The following is a 9,591-nucleotide window of genomic DNA, read 5'->3' on the forward strand; positions in this document are numbered from 1 at the left end:
TTAAGTTTTAAGCGTGTGTCACATTGTGGGGAACTGATCCAGTAACGCCTCACCACATCTGATTAAGAAAGAAGAAGAAGAAACAGGAGGAGAAGTAGGAGGAGAAGAAGAAGGAAGAGTAGGCGGAGGAGAGGAAGAGAAGAAGAAGGAGGAGGAGGAGAAGAAGGAGGAGGAGGCGGAGGAGAAGAAGAAGGAAGAGAAGAGGAGGCGGAGGAGAAGAAGGAAGAGAAGAAGAAGGAGGAGGAGAAGAAGGAGGAAGAGGAGGCGGAGGAGAAGAAGGAAGAGAAGGAAGGGGAGGAGGGGGAAGAGAGGAGAAGGAGAAGAAGAAGAAGGAAGAGAAGAAGAAGAAGGAGGATAAGGAGAAGGAGAAGAAGAAGGAGGAGGGGGAAGAAAGAAGAAGGAGGAGGAGGCGGAGGAGAAGAAGGAGAAGAAGGAGGAGGAGGAGAAGAAGGAGGAACAGAAGAAGAAGGAGAAGGAATAGAAGAAGAAGAAGGAAGAGGAGGCGGAGGAGAAGAAGAAGGAGGAGGAGAAGAAGAAGGAGGAGGAGGAGAAGAAGAAGGAGGAGAAGGAGAAGAAGGAAGAGGAGGCGGAGGAGAAGAAGAAGAAGAAGAAGAAGAAGAACAACAACAACAACAACAACAACAAATGGAGGAGGAGGAAGGGAAGAAGAAGAAAGAGAAGGAGGAGGAAGAAGAAAAAGGAAGAGGTGGTGGAAGAGGAAGAGGAGGAGGAGGAGGAGGATAACAAGCAGATGGCAAATCAATAAGTACCGCAGTCTCGGGCGAAGCGAAACGCAACATACCACTAATTACTCAAACAATTTCCTCATAGTAGCAGCGGCAAGGGAGAAACAAAACATGCAATTTTCCGACATCTTTACTTGCCCTACACTAAACCACATCTGCTTCGGAAGAAGAAGAAGATGATGATGATGATGATGATGACGCAGCAGCAGCAGCAGTAGTAGTGGTAGCTGTAGTAGAAGAAGAAGAAGAAGTAGAAGAAGAGTGATGGCCAAGAGGTAACACGTCCGCCCAGGAAGCGAGAGAATCTGAGCGCGCTGGTTCGAATCACATCTCAGCCGCCAATATATTCTCCCCCTCCACTAGACCTAGAGTGGTGGTCCAGACGCTAGTCATTCGGATGAGACGATAAACCGAGGTCCCGTGTGCAGCATGCACTCAGCGCACGTAGAAGAACCCACGTCAACAAAAGGGTTGTTCCTGGCAAAATTCTGTAGAAAAATCCACTTAGATAGGAAAAATAAATAAAAGTGCATGCAGGAAAAAAAAAAAAAAAAAAAAAAAAAAAAAAAAAAAAAAAAAAAATATATATATATATATATATATATATATATATATATATATATATATATATATATATATATATATATAAAGGGTGGCGCTGTAGTGTAGCGACGCGCTCTCGCTGGGGAGAGCAGCCCGAGTTTCACACAGAGAAATCTGTTGTGATAAAAAAAACAACTAAAAAAAACAAATACATAGAAGAAGAAGAAGAGGATCAGATGCCTTACCTGTGTACAAGCCGGACAGGCCAGTTGGGCCTTGAGAACCTACCCTAGATTCAAATAAAATGTTAACATAAAATGAAATAAGGTTGTTAAACAAATAAGTAAATACACCGATGTTCGTCCTTCGGATTCGAAAATGACCATGGCTTCAAGAATCAGACGGAAGATCGGTTGGCTGTGGGTCCAGAGGTGGCTGATGAGGCCAATCCAGGCCCTTGAAGCTCGCCCACATGTGGGACACAAGTGAGTGGGTGCTGTCGCGGCAGTGGATGCTGCTCGGGCCTTGCGCACGGCACGTTTTCGTTGCGCCTTGGTGATGCGCTTGGCTTCAGCTGCACTGGCTCCTGTGGTGATCTTGCTGCGCCAAGCTGGATGGTCCAGAGAAAGTATCTTCCACATGTTGATGATGACGCCCAGGTGTCTGAAGGATGCTTTGAAGGACGTCTTTGTAGTGTTTCTTCTGCTCTGACACATTTCTCCGTAAAGCAGTTGCAGAATGAATGATTCGCGGAAATGAATATGAATCAAAGTAAGCCATGTTTAGCGAAATTGTGTGCACACCCACACACGAGAGCAAACTGACACAAGCGTGCAGTTACACACACACACACACACACACACACACACACACACACACACACACACACACACAAACACACACACACACACACACACACACACACACACACACACACACACACACACACACACACACACACACAGACTGACTGACAAGTGCTGGGTGCATTGCCGAACACTTGAAAATGTCTTCTTTTGTTTTTCTTCTTCTTCTTTTTTCTTCTTTTTTTTTCATACTGGTGTTCAGCACCCTGGAATGAGTCATCAAAAGTCTGACAGAGACTCTTCTTCTTCTTCACCTTCTGCCTGGCATTGCTGCTGCACACAAAACGCTGCTTTGAAAGACGACTGTGTTGTGTTGTGTTCTGTTCTGCTGTGCTGTGTTGTACCTTGCTGTGCTGTGCTGTGCCGTGCCGTGCAGTGCTGTGCTGTGTTGTGCTGTACCTTGCTGAGCAGCGCTGTGGTGTGTTGTGCTGTGTTGTGTTGTGTTGTGCTGTGCTGTGCTGTGCTGTGTTGTGCCGTGCTGTGCTGTGCTGTGCTGTGCTGTGTTGTGTTGTGCTGTGCTGTGCTGTACCTTGCTGAGCAGCGCTGTGCTGTGTTGTGCTGTGCTGTGTTGTGTTGTGCTGTGCTGTGTTGTGTTGTGCTGTGCTGTGCTGTACCTTGCTGAGCCTGTGCTGTGTTGTGTTGTGTTGTGCTGTGCTGTGCTGTACCTTGCTGAGCAGCGCTGTGCTGTGCTGTGCTGTGCCGTGCTGTGATGTACCTTGTTGTGCTGTGCTGTGTTGTGCTGTGCTGTGCTGTGCCGTTGTGTTGTGCTGTGCTGTGCTGGGCTGTACCGTGCTATGCAGTGCTGTGCTATGTTGTTGTGTTGTGCTGTGCTGTGCTGCTGTGTTGTGCTGTGCTGTGCTGTGCTGTGCTGTGCTGTACTGTGCTGTGCTGTATTGTGTTGTATTGTGCTGTGCTGTGCTGTACCTTGCTGTGCTGTGCTGTGCTGTGCTGTTGTGCTGTGCTGTACTGTGCTGTGCTGTATTGTGTTGTATTGTGTTGTGCTGTGCTGTGCCTTGCTGTGCTGTGCTGTGTTGTGCTGTGCGGTGCTGTGTTGTGCTGTGCTGTGCCTTGCTGTGCTGTGCTGTGTTGTGCTGTGCAGTGCTGTGTTTCATGGTGCTGTGCTGTGTTATACCTTGCCGTGCTATGCTGTATCCTGCTGTGCTGTGCTGGACTGGATTGGGTTGCGTTGCGTTGAAGTAAATTGCATGGCATTGCATTGCATTACATTGCGTTGCGTTGTGTTGCTTTGCGTTACGTTGCGTTGTGTTCCATTCCGTTGCGTTGCGTTGCGCTGCGTTGCGTCGCAGTGAACTGCATCGTGTTGTAGCAGCGTCCACCACCACCACTACCACCACCCTCCCCACACAACAGACTTCTGTCGTGAAACCTGTGGACGTCTGTGTGCTTCCGGTCTTGGACTGCACAGCCAGCTGTGATCTCTTCAATGGTCCACCGAGGGGCGGTGTTGGGTTGTGTTGTGCTGTGTTAGTTTGGGTTGGTGGTGTGCTGTGTTGGTGTTGTGCTGTGTTTTGTTGTGTTTGTGTTGTGCTGTGTTGTGTTGGGTTGGTTTGGGTTGGTGTTGTGCTGTGTTTTGTTGTGTCGGTGTTGTGCTGTGTTGTGTTGTGTTTTGTTGTGTTTGTGTTGTGTTGGGTTGGGTTGGTTTGGGTTGGTGTTGTGCTGTGTTTTGTTGTGTTGGTGTTGTGCTGTGTTGTGTTGGGTTGGTGTTGTGTTGTGTCGGTGTTGTGCTGTGTTGTGTTGTGTTGGGTTGGTGTTGTGTTGTGTTGTGTTTGTGTTGTGCTGTGTTTTGTTGTGTTTGTGTTGTGCTGTGTTGTGTTGGGTTGGTGTTGTGCTGTGTTTTGTTGTGTTGGTGTTGTGTTGTGTCGGTGTTGTTCTGTGTTGGGTTGGTTTGGGATGGTGTTGTGCTGTGTTTTGTTGTGTTTGTGTTGTATTGTGTCGGTGTTGTGTTGGGTTTGATTGTGTTGCGTTGTTTTATGCTGTGCTGTGCTGTGTTGTATTGTGCTGTGCTGGATTGGGGTGCGTTGCGTTGAAGTAAATTGCACGGCATTGCATTGCGTTACACTGCGTTGCGTTGTGTTACGTTGCATTGTGTTGCGTTGCGTTGCGGTGAATCACCTTGCATTATACTGCATTGCATTCCATCGCATCGCATCACTCTGTCTTGTGTTGCGATGCTAACACTGAAGAGAACCGGCAACAACGTTGTCGCTGCTGCAATACAAGGACGTCACACACACACACACACACACACACACACACACACACACACACACACACACACACACACACACACACACACACACACACTCACTCACTCAAACCAAGTGAATTTTTTATTTTACACACACCAAAATGACCAAAAATGCACTGAGCAAAAAACATGCAGGAATATCAAAGTGCAAGTTTATGTCAAACATTAAGCGACAACATCCTCAACAATATGCTTTTCAAAACACTTCAGTAACCAAAGTCCAATCACGTTGTATTAACCCCTTGACTGCTGCAGACGAATTATCAAGATTATCAGAGAAGGGCCTGACACCTCATTGAGGTAAGACACTGCCTACAGGTCGTGTCATCTGACACCTCATTGAGGTAAGACACTGCCTACAGGTCGTGTCATCTGACACCTCATTGAGGTAAGACAGTGCCTACAGGTCGTGTCATCTGACACCTCATTGAGGTAAGACACTGCCTACAGGTCGTGTCATGTGACACCTCATTGAGGTAAGACAGTGCCTACAGGTCGTGTCATCTGACACCTCATTGAGGTAAGACAGTGCCTACAGGTCGTGTCATCTGACACCTCATTGAGGTAAGACAGTGCCTACAGGTCGTGTCATCTGACACCTCATTGAGGTAAGACAGTGCCTACAGGTCTTGTCATCTGACACCTCATTGAGGTAAGACAGTGCCTACAGGTCGTGTCATCTGACACCTCATTGAGGTAAGACAGTGCCTACAGGTCGTGTCATCTGACACCTCATTGAGGTAAGACACTGCCTACAGGTCTTGTCATCTGACACCTCATTGAGGTAAGACAGTGCCTACAGGTCGTGTCATCTGACACCTCATTGAGGTAAGACACTGCCTACAGGTCGTGTCATGTGACACCTCATTGAGGTAAGACAGTGCCTACAGGTCGTGTCATCTGACACCTCATTGAGGTAAGACAGTGCCTACAGGTCGTGTCATCTGACACCTCATTGAGGTAAGACAGTGCCTACAGGTCGTGTCATCTGACACCTCATTGAGGTAAGACAGTGCCTACAGGTCTTGTCATCTGACACCTCATTGAGGTAAGACAGTGCCTACAGGTCGTGTCATCTGACACCTCATTGAGGTAAGACAGTGCCTACAGGTCGTGTCATCTGACACCTCATTGAGGTAAGACACTGCCTACAGGTCTTGTCATCTGACACCTCATTGAGGTAAGACAGTGCCTACAGGTCGTGTCATCTGACACCTCATTGAGGTAAGACACTGCCTACAGGTCGTGTCATCTGACACCTCATTGAGGTAAGACAGTGCCTAAAGGTCGTGTCATCTGACACCTCATTGAGGTAAGACAGTGCCTACAGGTCGTGTCATCTGACACCTCATTGAGGTAAGACAGTGCCTACAGGTCGTGTCATCTGACACCTCATTGAGGTAATACAGTGCCTACAGGTCGTGTCATCTGACACCTCATTGAGGTAAGACACTGCCTACAGGTCGTGTCATCTGACACCTCATTGAGGTAATACAGTGCCTACAGGTCGTGTCATCTGACACCTCATTGAGGTAAGACAGTGCCTACAGGTCGTGTCATCTGACACCTCATTGAGGTAAGACACTGCCTATAGGTCGTGTCATCTGACACCTCATTGAGGTAAGACACTGCCTACAGGTCGTGTCATCTAACACCTCATTGAGGTAAGACACTGCCTACAGGTCGTGTCATCTGACACCTCATTGAGGTAAGACACTGCCTACAGGTCGTGTCATCTGACACATCATTGAGGTAAGACACTGCCTATAGGTCGTGTCATCTGACACCTCATTGAGGTAATACAGTGCCTACAGGTCGTGTCATCTGACACCTCATTGAGGTAAGACAGTGCCTACAAGTCGTGTCATGTGACACCTCATTGAGGTAAGACAGTGCCTACAAGTCGTGTCATCTGACACCTCATTGAGGTAAGACAGTGCCTACAAGTCGTGTCATCTGACACCTCATTGAGGTAAGACAGTGCCTACAAGTCGTGTCATCTGACACCTCATTGAGGTAAGACAGTGCCTACAGGTCGTGTCATCTAACACCTCATTGAGGTAAGACACTGCCTACAGGTCGTGTCATGTGACACCTCATTGAGGTAAGACACTGCCTACAGGTCGTGTCATGTGACACCTCATTGAGGTAAGACAGTGCCTACAGGTCGTGTCATCTGACACCTCATTGAGGTAAGACACTGCCAACAGGTCGTGTCATCTGTCACCTCATTGAGGTAAGACAGTGCCTACAGGTCGTGTCATCTGACACCTCATTGAGGTAAGACAGTACCTACAGGTCGTGTCATCTGACACATCATTGAGGTAAGACAGTACCTACAGGTCGTGTCATCTGACACCTCATTGAGGTAAGACAGTACCTACAGGTCGTGTCATCTGACACATCATTGAGGTAAGACACTGCCTGCAGGACGTGTCATCTGACACCTCACTGAGGTAAGATAGTGCCTACACGTCGTGTCATCTGACACCTCATTGAGGTAAGACACTGCCTACAGATCGTGTCATCAGTCACACCAATCTTTCAGTTGTACTCCATCAAAGGACTGCAGGACTTGTTCAGCAACATCTCCAGTTCACCGTTAAAAGGGGACACGAAAGGTGCTGACTGCATTTCACACTGATCTCATTTCACCAACGTTTAGCTGCCAAGGGGTTAATTAAGCCATTGACAGTGGTATCATTTAACTCTCTCAGTACGGCCAGTCCTCTCATCTCCTCTACACAGACCCCTCGGATGTCCAGTGGGTGTCTCAATGACCCAACCTTTAGCTTCCGTCGTCAGAACTGTGGTATTTTTTGTCAACATTCACCTCTTCAGTATAAGAGCTTGCAATATTTTGATGATGGTAATTGGGATGAAACGCTGTTAACGTCGTCTCTTTCGCCGTTCGTATGGAGAGAGTTAAACAAGTCTAGACTAGAGGATCGGGGGAGGGAGGGGGGAGGAAATCGATCAGATACCTTCACGAAGGAGCTGCTTGATATATTCAGGGGGGGGAAATGAAGTAGTATATTGATTACCAATTAAAACGATAGAAAAAAAAAAAAAGCTTTTAAGCCAGTTTTGTATGGGCATGTGACATTCAGCATCGTTGTTTGTAGTTCAGCCGACCGCGCAGGGCCATGTCAGGGCTGCCCCAACTAAATAAGCCATCACAGTGTTAAACACAACACTGTGACAACAAAAAAATATCCACACAAGGAAACAATTGATATGTTACATCAAGCTCCTTAATGCAAATAAGACTGCATTGTGCAGCCCTTCTGCTTGTGTTATTTGCTTGTGTATATTGAGCTGTGTGCATTGCTTTAAAAAAAAATTATCTTCTGTCCAACACTTGTCATGTTGCGAGTGTGTTGGACTTGGCTGTTGGTTGAGATATTGTGAAGGGTGAGTGACGAGCCTGTTGATGCACAATTCATTTTCCATATGGATGAATAAAATTGTATTTTATTGTTATTTATCAACCCCGGATTAGGAAGAAATGTTAAAAGGATCTAAAAAGATATTTCGAGACCAGGCCAAAAATACATAAAAAGGCCCTGTGGATAAATAACATCGCAGAATGTACATCTAGTGCCCATCTCAGTGTTTACAACATCACTACCTGATCGCCAGAGCAAAACATATCAGAATATCTTAAAAGGATAAAAAAATAATAATAAAAAAATTTAAAAAATCTTCAAGGCCACACCAAAAATACATAAAAAGACCATACAGACAAATAGCATTGCAGAATTTGCAGAATGTACAGCTAGTGCCCATCTCAGTGTTTACAACACTACCTGATCGCCAGAGCAAAACAGATTAGAATATCTTAAAGGTATTTATTTTTTAAAAAAAAATACTTCAAGGCCACACCAAAAATACATAAAAAGGCCATATGGGTAAATAACATCGCAAAATGTACAGCGAGTGCCAATAACACTACCTGATCGCCAGAGCAAAACAGATTAGAATATCTTAAAAGGATTTTTTTTTTTTAAATACTTCAAGGCCACACCAAAAATACATAAAAAGGCCATATGGATAAATAACATCGCAGAATGGACAGCGGGTGCCCAATAACACTACCTAATCGCCAGAGCAAAACAGATTAGAATATCTTAAAAGGATTTTTTTTTTAAATACTTCAAGGCCACACCAAAAATACATAAAAAGGCCATATGGGTAAATAACATCGCAGAATGGACAGCGAGTGCCCCACAACACAACCTAATCGCCAGAGCAAAACAAATTTTAAAATCTTAAAAGGATTTTTTTTTTAAATACTTCAAGACCACACCAAAAATACATAGAAAGGCCATATGGATAAATAACATCGCAGAATGGACAGCGGGTGCCCAACAACACTACCTAATCGCCATAGGAAAACAGCACAGACAGTACACCATAGAATACGGACAGGAGGGGGGGGGGGGGGGGGGGGGGGGTGTGCGTGTGTGTGTGTGTGTGTGGGGGGGGGGGTTAGAGAAATAAGAAAAAGTGTCCAGGTTTACCAGAAAAAGGACTGGGAAGGCGGGAACAGCAGACAAAAGTGAAAGAAGAATAAGAAAGAAAGAAAGAAAGAAAGAAAGAAGAAAAAAAGAAAAAGAAACTAAAGACAACAGGAGAAAAAAATAATTTTCCAGCACAGAATTTCCAGAGGGCAGGGCCGCTACTCATACTGCAATCCCCTCAGCAACCCACGCCGGTGATGGATGGTATCCGCACTTAATTAAAAGAAAAGGAAAACAAATTCTAGACAGAAAACACAAGTTTCAGTTTCTCAAGGAGGCGTCACTGCGCTCGGACAAATCCACATACGCTACATCACATCTTCTAGGCAGATGCCTGACCAGCAGCGTAACCCATAACACGCTTTGTCAGGCCTTGAGAGAAAAAAAAAAATAATAATAATAATAATTTTTTAAAAAATTAATAATAATAATAATAATAATGATGATGATGATGATGACGATGAAAACAAAATAAATGAATAGATAAAAAAAACCAAATAAAATAAATAAATAAAAAAGACAACAATGCTGATAAATACGCAGATAAATGTAAATGTGTTTAGTGCATACGACTATTCTAACATTGCAGAATCTGAACGTGTAAAACACAAACAATTCATTTTCTGTGTGGCCAGTGTTCAGAG

This window comes from Babylonia areolata, chromosome 33 (genome assembly GCF_041734735.1).
Source record: "Babylonia areolata isolate BAREFJ2019XMU chromosome 33, ASM4173473v1, whole genome shotgun sequence".
Taxonomy (NCBI): domain Eukaryota; kingdom Metazoa; phylum Mollusca; class Gastropoda; order Neogastropoda; family Buccinidae; genus Babylonia; species Babylonia areolata.